At 28.6% G+C, this 13,023-nt stretch overlaps 1 long non-coding RNA gene across 2 annotated transcripts; it reads right to left on the bottom strand.

Annotated features, from left to right (window-relative positions):
* Nucleotides 1-1,519: 1,519 nt before the first annotated feature.
* LOC126853021 (uncharacterized) lies at nt 1,520-5,555 on the bottom strand. Of its 2 annotated transcripts, XR_007687898.1 has the most exons (5): nt 5,038-5,555; nt 4,360-4,542; nt 3,673-3,711; nt 2,852-3,047; nt 1,520-1,590 (listed from the first exon to the last, which is right to left on the bottom strand). It is a non-coding gene; the product is annotated as an uncharacterized LOC126853021 (long non-coding RNA). The 2 variants fall into 2 exon arrangements; XR_007687897.1 differs by lacking the exon at nt 1,520-1,590 and having other exon boundaries at nt 1,688-3,047.
* Nucleotides 5,556-13,023: the final 7,468 nt, after the last annotated feature.

Raw genomic sequence — 13,023 nt, 5'->3', positions numbered from 1 at the left:
GTTTTCTAAGCGGTCTGCGGGCAAAGACTTACGCGACGATCGGACGAGTTTTCATCCGATCCATGGCCATTCTCTCGTTGACAGAATATACACGCCCGCACGCCCGCACATGTTACAGGTCTTTTTATAGATCTATTTCTTATGTTGCGATATATATATATATATATATATATATATATATATATATATATATATAGGTTGAGGAAAAGAAATCCATTATTTTTTCGGTAGATGGCACGCAAAAATAATGGATTTCTTTTTCTCCAACCTAATATATATATATATATATGTATATATATATGTATATATATATATATATATGTATATATATATGTTTATCGCTAAATACATAACACCATGCAATAACAAATATTATAAATGAAATGAAACATAAACCTGTTAGATAGCTTATAACACACCGATAATATACCTTATAAGATTATATTATAAATCAATACTGCTTATAATATAATAAATGCAATAATTCTTAAATCTCAAACTATAATTTTTCTTCCTTCAATTCCCTCACCTATTCGTATTTCAGCTATTCGATCCACTTTGATACGAATCGGAGAAAAAGAAAAAAAGAAAAAGATTAGAATCAGAATAAATAATGCAAACATGCAATTAATATAGAAGAAATACATACTATACATCCGATTAGTATATATAACAAAGTACACACATTGTATACACACTGTTAAGAAAACATGCAATTGATCATATCTATATTTTACATAATTAAAAAACTGTTATAATACAAAAAATAAAAGCATTAATTGTTATATTATAAAAACATATTATAAAAATAAAACTGTGATAGATTAAATATAAAAAAGCTTATATATAACAAAAATTACAAATGTAAAATATTCAAAAGTTTTCTACTTTTTTTGCTATATCCTTTGCATGATTTATTATGTTGTGATAATGTAAAATAAATTCGCATACGCAAAAACAATTTATTAAGAAATAAAAAAGGAAAATTTAAACATGGAGGTTCAAAAATTACTTTTTGTGCAAATTCAAATAAATAACTGCCAATATTTTTTTGGAAACAATTGCTCTCAAAATTTTCTACAAATATTTTTCTAATTGATTTATGTAATGATAAAAATTATTGCTTGGTATATTCAAGTTTCCAAATATATTTTCCTCTTCACCTTTATATACTCGGAAAGAACAATGTAATATTGTATCATCTAAAACAGTCTTATTTTCCTTTAGAGATATTATACAGACTTCGCAAGAATGTATCTCTGAACATCTTTTTATTAAAAATCCGCTTACATACATTTAAATGCATTTTCTTCTGGCAGATTTAGTGTACAATAATCATGATTTGCTATATTTAAAATCTTGCACGTCAAAGATGGCACAAATTCTGATATCACAGATTCTACTGTAACTGTTTCAATTTCACTTAACATTTCGTCCTTATCTAGAGCACAATTTGTTGTATTTATCTGTTCAAGAAATTTGATACTAAAAAGTTTTTTAAAAGCACTGCGCAAATTGTATAGGTGTTGGATTCAAACAATTATCTTGTTAATTAAACCAAAGAAATTTTCTACACAATCTTGATTTAATCTGCGGGTTAGAACATACATAAAATTATAGAATTTTAATGTATCCCACAATTGCATATTATTAATAATAATCTGCATTTAAAGCATTTTTTACTGATTTTACACATGAATCATTTTCGTCAATGACTTCAATCGTATAAAATTCAGCATATTTTGTAAAAATTTTATTTCTTTTTCACTTCCAGTGAAAACTTTCCCGTATTCTTTTGGATTAGCATGGAAGAGAGTTTAAAATATCAAATAATTTATCGAAATGAGAAATTAAATCAATTGTTCCAATTGCTTTAGTTGAAAGAAAACCGGAAAACATTTGTGCATACATGCCTGCAGATACGTGATTATTGAATACTTGAACTTGCGTATTTGACTTTTATTTTTTGAAAACCATTTGATTTAATATGACATTTCGATAAATTATAAGCCGCTCTTATCCACTGTTTGCTATCTCTTTCATAAATTTGAATAATGTGCCCATGAAGCAATTTTTTAATTAAATTGAAAATTATGTTTTATAAGATTATTGCGCGTTGCTTTTATTAAATGAGGTCAAAAATGTAAAATAATTTTTCTTTCTTAACAAAAAAAAATGTAAAATAATTTTTCTTTCTTAACAAAAAAGATAGAATTTTTGGTTGAAATTCCTAAATCGCGTGAAAGCTGCGAAATGAAATTAGATCCCATGTCCGTTACTAAGGCATGTATTTTAACGCCACTATTCTTTAATTTCATTATTATTTCAAAAATAAGATTTTTTTTTTAATATTACTGGGACATGTAGTTTCAACGAAGTAATAACAAACAGGGAGTTTCCATTTACCTGCAATGCTTCATGCCATAAAAACTAAAGCACTTTTTGCAAGGATTTTTCGGAAGATTTTTCGTAAACAGTGTTTTGAAAACCAGTAATTTCATCCCGAGAAACATTATAACATAAATGACTTTTTAAACTCATTTCGTCTATGCATAAAGTGCAATGTCTTTCCACACTTGGTACTGTCATTAATTTGATGCGTAATATTTCAAAAATTTTTGAATTTACACCAGGTACTAACTCTCATGCTTGAGTAAATTGTTGCAGAGAACGCACAGAAGGCAATGCAATTGATGTTTTCAATTGTCTATAATTTTGCGGACTCAAAAAATATAAAGATAAGGCAAATTTCTTAAATTGTGGATCGTACCTCATACCACGCTTGCGCTTAATCTGTGCATTAATCTACGCTGTAATAATTTCTTAAAATTACCATGCAATAATTTATTACCTAATTTCTTAAGTATTTCCAGATCGTTGCCTTCTTCCTCAACTGCTGCAATTTTTCTCTTATTTTTTTCTTCTTTTTTTGCATTCTTCGAATTGATTGCTGCAATCTTTTTATTTTGATTTTTAATTTTTTGTTCTCCATCTGTAATCTATGATTCAGACTTTTGGAAGGATGCCGGATATCGCTTGATGTACTTCTGTAAAATATTCAAATTTATTAGAGAACATAAAGAAATAAATAAAAAATAAAGAAAAAAAAAAAGAAAAATCGGAAAACATAAATTAATAAATATTTAAAGACAAAAAATAAAATTATAATAATAACTATAAACTGTAATTTTATATTTAAAAAAAATAGAAAATATATAATAGAAAGATAACACAATTTTAAATATTTATATATCTCACTGTATATATCTTAATATATTATAATTATGCGTGTGTGCAATTATACAAATATGATTTTATCAGTTTAAATTAAAAAATAAGAAGAAGACAGAGTAATAATACTAAATTAATAAACTTAATAATTAAAAAATTTAAGTTAAACAATATAAATATAAATCAAAGTACATGTTTATAAATATATTATTTGTATTGCACACACAATTAATCATAATCAAATAAATGATAAGACACGTAATCAAAAATAAAATATAAACTATAATAAATAAAAATTTACGGTCAAACAATTTCTGTGTTAATATTCGTTGGCTGCAAATTACTAAAAAATGTTATATCAATTAGTGATATAAAATATAATTACTGTTTATTGTTATTAAAAACAATTAATAATTTAAAAATAAATAATAATATTGTTACCTTCTTGCACTGGTGCAGACAGAATTACTCCTACATTTTCTTTTGAGTTTCCGTAAAAATAAACGTGAAAAATTGATTTTAGATTAATGTCATCACAGATATCAAAAACTGTTATTGTGATGTAATGTAATATCAAAATGACTTTTGTTTACCTAATTACTAGATTATTACTGATACTAAATTATTGCTAAAAAAATTAATTGTAAGGTTTAAAATTAAATATATCTATTTATTTCTTCTTGTTGATTATCCATAGTTATATTTCTAGAAAAAAAATTTAAATTAAATTTATTTTTATTTATATTATTCTTAATTTATTTTATTTTTTAATTATTACAAAAATAGCTTACTTATTATTTCCCTCTTCAGATACTGTCACTATTCAACTTGCAATTTCATTACTGTAAAAAAATTATTATTTTTTACAGTAATGAAATTGCAAGTTGAATAGTGATAGTATCTGAAGAGGAAGATAATAATGTATAAGCTATTTTTATAATAATTAAAAAATAAAATAAATTAAGAATAATATAAATAAAAATAAATTTAATTTAAATTTTTTTCTAGAAATACAACTTTCTTATGTGTTTCTAATGTGTTATGTGAAAAATTTTTTATTTTACAAATACCAAAATATTCTGACTAAAGAATGATTTAAGTTATTATACTCGTAAAATGAAAGCTTACCTATTATCCAAATTGCACATATAAAATATTGTTGGAATGGCATTTGGATGAAGTTATGTCCTTTTTTTTATAAAATAAAATTTGTTTTCAAGATGAAGATGACACAAGCGACAGTTTTAAAAATATTTTGGCCCTTTTAGTAGAAGATCTATTCTTTCACATGCTTGTACCTATGTCAACCATCTAAATAATAATACATCTATATATAATATGTACATAATAATACATTTATGTAATAAATAAATATATATATATATATATATATATATATATATATATATATATATAATAAAATCACATTTGATACTTTCTACATTACTTAAAAACATTGCAGTCATAAATTTTTTTAATATTGTGAGATATACAGAGTGTCCTATAAAGATTGTACTAACGTTCGTGAGCGAGTAGAGCACAGTAAACTAAACAGAAAATGATAGTGGCGGGCGCACACTACAGGCACGCGATTCACCAACATGCGCCCAGCTAAAGATCGGCGATGATAGACCAAACTTTACTCAGTAATAACTCCATTATTAAGCATTATAAAAAATGGTAAAGGACTTTTCTGTTCAGTTCACAGTGCTCACGAGCATTGGCATAATCTTTACCAAATATCCTGTATATTAATACATTATACAAGTTTGAAAATATAATATAATGTTATAAGCAAAACAATACCTATCATGCTCTTTTGAAAAACGAAAATAATGCCGTTTCTCTAAATTAATTGTCAATATGCAATTTGGTGCTGAATACCAATGATTATTGTTTGAAGTCATTTATTTTTTCTTCTTCGTTAAAGTTCTCTTTTATATATCTCTTGTAGATACTTGTAAATACTCGATCGTATTAACTAAATCTGAAACAAAACTAAGATCAAAGCGTAATAAAATGGTATTAGAAAGAATAGCAAACCTGTATATTTATTCAGATTAACAATTGTTTCTAAAAATTGCACTTTTCCTTTTTCACTTGCATTTAACTTGACACCACAACTTAACACCACTTAGCATTTAAAACCACATCTCAATTAAATATATATTTCTGCTTATATCTTTCCTGGATACAGCTCACGTCAGCTGATACGTTTATCGCCAATTTCTAAGGCAATAAACAAATGACTATCTACAATAGTAACCAACAATCAACCAACCGGGTAATAGCCAACTCGGCAAAAAAACGGGATCGTCCCGTTTGCGTACGGATCGGACACGACAAAATTTCCCGATTGGACACAGACCCGATCGGACACAAACTCGATCGGGCCTATGTCCAACCAGGTCGGTGTTCAATTTGCAACCATATGTGTCCGATCGAAACTGTATCCGATTGAGCTTGTGTTCGATCGAGCCTGTGTCCGATCGGAACTGTGTCCGATCGGAACTGTGTCCGATCGAACTGTGTCCGATCGGAACTGTGTCCGATCGGAACCGGTCCGATCGGAACTGTCCGATCGGAACTGTGTCCGATCGAACTGTGTCCGATCGGGAAATTTTGTCGTGTCCGATCTGTAATGTGCGCAATCGAGACTCACTCAAAAAAACTTATATAATCATAATTATATTATATTATATTATATAGAATTATATATAAAATATATCAATATATATATTTTTTTTTCTTGTATAATCTCTGTCCATATATACAAGAAAAATAATAAAAGAAATTTTTGAATTGTTTTTTTTTAAACAAGGTTTAAAGAAATGGAAAACTATTGTATGTATAAAAAATTAAAAAATTAGATGCATAGCAATATTATTATTAAAAATATACTCTTAAAATTATAAAATAACTAATAAAAATAATATAAAATCTGTTTTAAAATTTGTTTTGTAAATAATAAATAGTTTATATAAAAAAACTGAAATATTTATAAAAAATTTTCCGGGAAAAATGTCCATATATACAATACAATATAAAATATATAGAATTACATATAATATATATATATATATATATATATATATATATATATATATATTACTTACACTGTAATATTTTTTTCAATCTTACTTTAAAAAAGAAATAATATGAAAATTATTTTTTAATTATATTTTATTTTATTTTTCTTATTATTTTTCCTGTATGTATATACGGACAAAAAATTATATAAGAAATCATTTTTTATGTGTCATTCATCTATATATTTATATATGCTTATGGATTTTTCTTTCTGTAAAATTTTTTATAAACATCAAAATTCAATTTGTTTTAAACTATGTTATTATTACTATTATTATTACTTCATTATTCACAAAATAAAACTTAAAACAAATCTATAATTATCTTATTTTGGAGGATTATTTTAATGTATTTGTATATCTAATATATTTTTTTCATACATGCTATTTCATTTTTTAGAATATTCTTTGTATTACATGATACATAAAATTATAAACAGAACTTTTGTTTTAAGCTTTATTAAGTTATAAATTATCTAAAGAGAGCTTTATTAATATAAAATTTAAAAAATTAAAAGAACAAAAAAATTATTTATCATATATTATATTTAAAAAGATTAATTAATTTCAAAAGGATAAATAAATTTAAAATTTTGCGCCAATATAAAAATATTTACTTTACAATTTTTTATTATCGTATAAACATCACATTATTTTTAATAAATTAAAGATTATATAAATATTATTATGATGATTCATTTAAAATGATCCAGAGAGCGCTCTCGTCACTTGCCCAAACTCGCACATGACTGTGGACAGCTTGACTTCACAAAATAAGCGGAGTTGCGCTACTGTATCATATTGTCGCTAAACTGTAGTTTTGTATCTGGAATTGTCTGTAAGTAACGGAATGTGCGTTTCACAGCGGTCCAGTAAGCTTTCCCCGGATCATTGGAGAATCGATTCATGCATACTATGTGCGAAATAACTGGTCGCATGCCTTGATTCGCGTACATTAAGCTGCCTACAGCCTCTCGGTAAGATATCTTCTTCATTTCTTCTCGTTCCGCATTCGAGGATGGACATTGTTCTTTCGATAACTTCTGATTAGGATCCTCCAGCATATACACTAGTTTGGAATCTTCCATACTAAACTTACGCAGGATTTCTTCTACATGATTCTCTTGGTCCAGCCAAATAGTATCGCGTTTCTCGTTTCGTGATACTCTTAGTCCCAGTTGTTGTGCAAGTGTTGAGCCTCTACCAGATCCTTCGTTTTGAATTTTTCAGCAAGTTTTTGCTTCGTGGACCTTAGAAGCTCTCCGTTGTTCGATAGTATGATTATGTCTCCACGTATATTCCTAGAATGAATCGCTGCTTACCCTCTCGTTTGAAATAAATGCAGAAATCCGTCCTTGACCATTTGAGTTGCATTTTTCGTAGTATCTGACTCTTTCTATTCCAAAGCCTATCGCTTTGTTTCAAGCCATAAATAGCTTTTTTCAATTTCCAAACTCGTCCTCTTTGGTCTATATCCTGACGTTCCGGCGGTGGTTACACGTAGATCTCCTCGTCTATTTCCTCGTATAGATATGTCGTTACTATATCCACTTGATGTTCAAATGAAATTTGGCGGCTAGGGCACAGAGAAAACGCATTGACATGTACCTTATTACCGGTGAATACATCTCTTGAATCGATTCCTTTTGTCTGATTATATCCACGCACCACTAATCTAGCTTTGTGTTGGACTACCTCGCCTAATGTGTTTTTTTTTGTTCGAAATATTCTGTGTCCAAGATTTTACCGCTTTTTGGTGGAACAGATAACTTCCGTCTCGTTTTTAATTAATGTTTTCTTTTCTTCTTTAATGGCTTTCAACCAAGAACGAATCCACTCTTGATCGAATCGGTCTAAAGCTTCTTCGACGGTCGTTGGGTCTATCGTCAAGCTTCAGATCAACATAATCATTGCAAACGATTGGTTTCGGCGCTCTAGCTGATCTCCTTGGAATTGCTGCGCCAGCTTTAGAGTTCGAATTGTCTGCGTCTGGATTTGATTGGTTTAACGAGTCTGAGTTTGCTCTCTCTGATAAGATCTGACCCACACTCCGAGTCACTTTTTTCCATCGCGGTGCGATTTGTCTCGTTTGAATCTGACGACATAATACTGATCGCGTCATCTCTAGCTTCTTCCACAGCTTCCCGATTGCTTTCCTGTTCAGCTTCTTCGAGTATCTGTGGGCAGTTTTCCATTGTCCCCTCTTTTTCTTTCGCTTTGAATTTTTCCAAGAAAATCACATCTCTGCTGTGATTGTGGGTTATTGGATCAAGCAACCTGTAGCCTTTGGAATCTTGACAATAATCCACAAAAATCTTTTCTTCGGCTTTGGATCCCATTTTCTTCTATTTGCTTTAGGCACGTATACATACGCTTTACAGCCAATCGCAGATGGCTTAAACCTAGTCGATATCCGGTCCATGCTCCCTCGATGTTTTTTCGACTCCCTTCGTAAATGATGTTAATGAGATAAACAGTTAATAAGAACAAGCAGCTGTCGAAACAGCTTCCGCCCAATAGACCTTGGATTTTTCCGCTTCAAACAACATGGACGTGACCTTTTCTATAATCGTGCGATTCATTCGCTCCGCGACTTTTGCTCTGATGTATGCGGGATCGTCAATTGATGCCTAATACCCAAACGCTTGAGAGTTTGTTTCAGCGTTTCGTATATTCTTTTTCATTGTCTGTTCTCAAAGTGCGAATTTTCTTCGATGTCTATCAATGAATTTTCTCGATATTCATCCTTTCTGCGAAGACTTCCGATACCTTGTTTTTCTGTTTTAGAACAAACACAAAAATCTTTCAGATAAAATCATCTATTAAGATTAGGATATACCTTGATCCAGCTAACGATGGCGTTTCCATAGATCCGCACAAATCTGAATGTATCAGTTCCAGCATTTCGCTAGCTCTTCTGCATCTTTTTAGAAACGGAGTACGGTGTTGCTTGCCTTTAATGCAGGCTACACACTCTATTCCTTCGAAGCATTTGATTGATATTCCTTGAGCCAGTCCTTTGTTGAGTGTCTCGGCGCTCCTATCGTTGAGGTGTCCGAGTCTCCGATGCCATAATCCCGACCTCTATATTTTTGCCGCGAAGTAGACTCTTTTCTTAGGTATTTCAAGTCTGAATATATTCATTGATCATAGTCGCCATTAACTTTCCTTTCTTGTCCTCAATACTGTCCTGCGATGTAAAATGAACTGATAATCCCTTTGCTACCATTTTATTTACCGACAGCAAATTGACAGCGCTGTCCGGTACGTGAATTACATCCTTCGCAATCTCCTCAATTCCTGCCTCCATAAGCACTTGAATTAGAACAGTTATCAAAAAAAAAATTAGCGTGCATGCTACTTTTGCTCGCTGTTGCAACGCTCCCTCTATTGTACGTAGAAACTACTTCGAGATTGCTGCGTTCTGACGTGATGTGTATTGAGGCACATAAATCTTCATACCAATCCTTTTTTGATTCCTTGAGACGAGAGACTGCGACTGTTTCCTCCTTGCTTCTGCATTCTCCCTCCGATGACTTCTTTGCAGAATTAGATTTTTTTAGACTTATTCTCCGGACACTTATTAGCATAATGTCCCTTTCTTTAGCATTTAAAACACTTAAAATTTTTTTTTTTTTTTTTTTTAAAAATAATGCGCTCTCTTCATTTTTGTTTCATGTGTTTGTTTACTTCCTGAAATAATTTTAATTTAGTTTCCGTTAGTTTTAACGGAATCTGTAGTGATCGCCTGTCCCCGAATGTTCTAATCCCATTATTTTGAGTTTGTATTTCTGGCAAACCTGCCAGTAACAACACCACGATTCACTCGTCCGGCTATTATATTCAGCCCGTTGAGTTGATGTGCTGTGGATACTATTACGTTCACTATTATGTTACTATCACGTATTCTTCGACAGATTTGTAATTCTTAAGCTATGTTGAGACCAGCGTTCTCCCAATATAACCCAACCTTTCGAGTAAGGCCTAAGTCCTCGAATGCTTCCCGCAGTTTATCCCAAGTTTCTTTTGCAGACATCGTATTTTGAATGTGGACATAATGGATCTTCTCGATTGACAATAGAATTCGTGATCTCGCTCTTATAACCTTTTTATTGTCCGCGATGTAGTCCTCTAGTTCAACGACGCATTCTCACAGATCTTTGTACTGCAGATAAGCTTCTATGGCTATTTTCCATGTTGGGTAGTTTTCCCTACCTTTCAACTTTTCCAATACTGGTAAGCTTAAGCATTCAGTGTCGCCGAATTCGTCATCTTTGCGTGGTCTTTGAGGTTAAGTCGCGCTGTATAATTTTTCTCTATTTTTTGCGAGTCACAAGCAATGTTACTATTCAATTTTCGCTTATTAATTATCGCGATATGTCATCTGGGCCTATAACCTGATGGCGCAGAATAAATAAGGATTACTTATTTTTGAAAAATACATTTTGTCTCTACTCTTTTATATAGCGAGAGCGAAAGTAGAGTTAAACTGTTACATTGCACACAATATTAAGAAAAATAAAATGCTAGGGTTTTTTTAGGTTACCAGGTAAGAACAAAAGATAAGCTTAAGTATAATAGTTAGTTTTAAGCGCGCGCATAGACTCTACCCAGAGAACATGAAGACGTCTTCAAGGCGTCTAAAAGACGTTCTAAAATTACTAAGACGTCTTATAAGGCTATCAGATAGACGTATTTATGATGTCTTTAAGACATCAAATATAAATATGTCCTATTTTATGACGTCTTTGAGATATTGCCTTAAGACGTCTTTAAGATATTGTCTTTAAGACGTCTTTGAAAAATTGTCTTTAAAACGTCATATATAGGATTATTTTGAGATGTTTGTGATTTCGATCAGTAATATTTTAAATTATATATATATATATATATATATATATATATACATATACATATATATATATATATATACATATACATATATATATATATATATATATATATATATACATATATATATATATATATATATATATATATATACATATACATATATATATATATATATATATATATATATATATATATACATATATATATATATATATACATATATATATATATATATATATATATATATAAAGTTAGAAAATTACACATTATTTTTAAACTTTAATTAGAAATTTTATTTGAAAATTAATTATTTTTAAATACAATAATATTTTTTAAATATAATTTTTAAATATTTTTAAATTCAATTTTTTAATACAATTATAATTATTAATTTTATTTAACATTGTAATTTTTATTTGCATAATTAATTCGATCTTCTGCGTGTCGTAATCATTCTTGAATGACTTTTTGTCCTTCATAAAGGCTGCATGAATTATTTTCTAATACGTATCCTGAAATAGATAAATACAAATTATATAAATATTAGATTATTTTATTTTTTCTATTAAGTCACAAATCATAAAATAAAGTAATATATTCAACACAGTGTCTTATATATATATATATATATATATATATATATATATATATATATATATATATGTATGATGATATATATGTATGTATATATATATATATATATATACTACATACATACATATATATATATATATATGTATGTATGTATGTATGTATGTATGTATATGCATGTATATGTATGATGTACATATATATATATATGCATACATGTATATATGTATGTATGTATATATGTATGTATGTATGTATGTATGTATGTATGTATGTATACATATATATATACATACATATATATACATATATATATATATATATATGTATGTATGTATGTATATATGTATATATGTATATATATATATACATATATATACATACATATATATATATATATGTATATTGGACTGTATTGAATATATTACTTTGAATATATTACTTCTGACTTGAGTATTATGATTGCATGACAGCATAACATACGTCAATCTCTAACGCACGAGTCAGAAATTGACCATATTGCAGGACTGAAAATGAAAAGGTAGACATCGCCCGCGATATTTTATGTCGATAAAACTCGATAATATGTAAAGTATTTACATTAAATCATATATATTGTTGTATTCGTTTTAAACAGCATTACAGCAACTTATATTGCGTCGAAATATCCACATTATTATAAAAAAAAAATATGCATTACTTCTCCGTTAACACAGCTTTTGAAAGCAAAAGTATTATGCTCACAATATAGTTCAGTTCAAACTATTTAATTTGATATGTATATTTGTTATGGTCTATCTCTTTTAGTTTAAAAAATAAAAAGGAGTGGCCACTTTGAATGGGATACCCTGTATATTATATATTATAAATTTTTATATGTATGACATTATACATATATGATATTTTTATGTCGTGGACAAACTGATAGTAGATAAGAATATTAGATAAAAGATGTAAAAATTTGCGAGATTATTTATAACAATATAATGCAAGTATATGATTCAGTATTCCAATATTTATATCAATAGGCAAGTATGATACAGTATTTCAATATAAACATGTATAGAAATATTTTTAGCATGTAAATATGTATGTATATACCTTTGTTTTTAGAGAATTTTCAAGAGGTTTTTTTTATATTATGTATATCCTCCAAATGTGTGACACATACACTTATTATGGACTTTTGATGGGATACTCTGTATATTACATATTTTATATATCATAAATTTTATTATGATGACATTATGTATGACGA

The sequence above is a fragment of the Cataglyphis hispanica genome, chromosome 11 (assembly GCF_021464435.1).
Source record: "Cataglyphis hispanica isolate Lineage 1 chromosome 11, ULB_Chis1_1.0, whole genome shotgun sequence".
NCBI classification, from domain to species: Eukaryota; Metazoa; Arthropoda; class Insecta; order Hymenoptera; family Formicidae; genus Cataglyphis; species Cataglyphis hispanica.
Note: the sequence above shows the minus strand (reverse complement) of the source record. Positions and strands in the feature narration are given on the sequence as shown.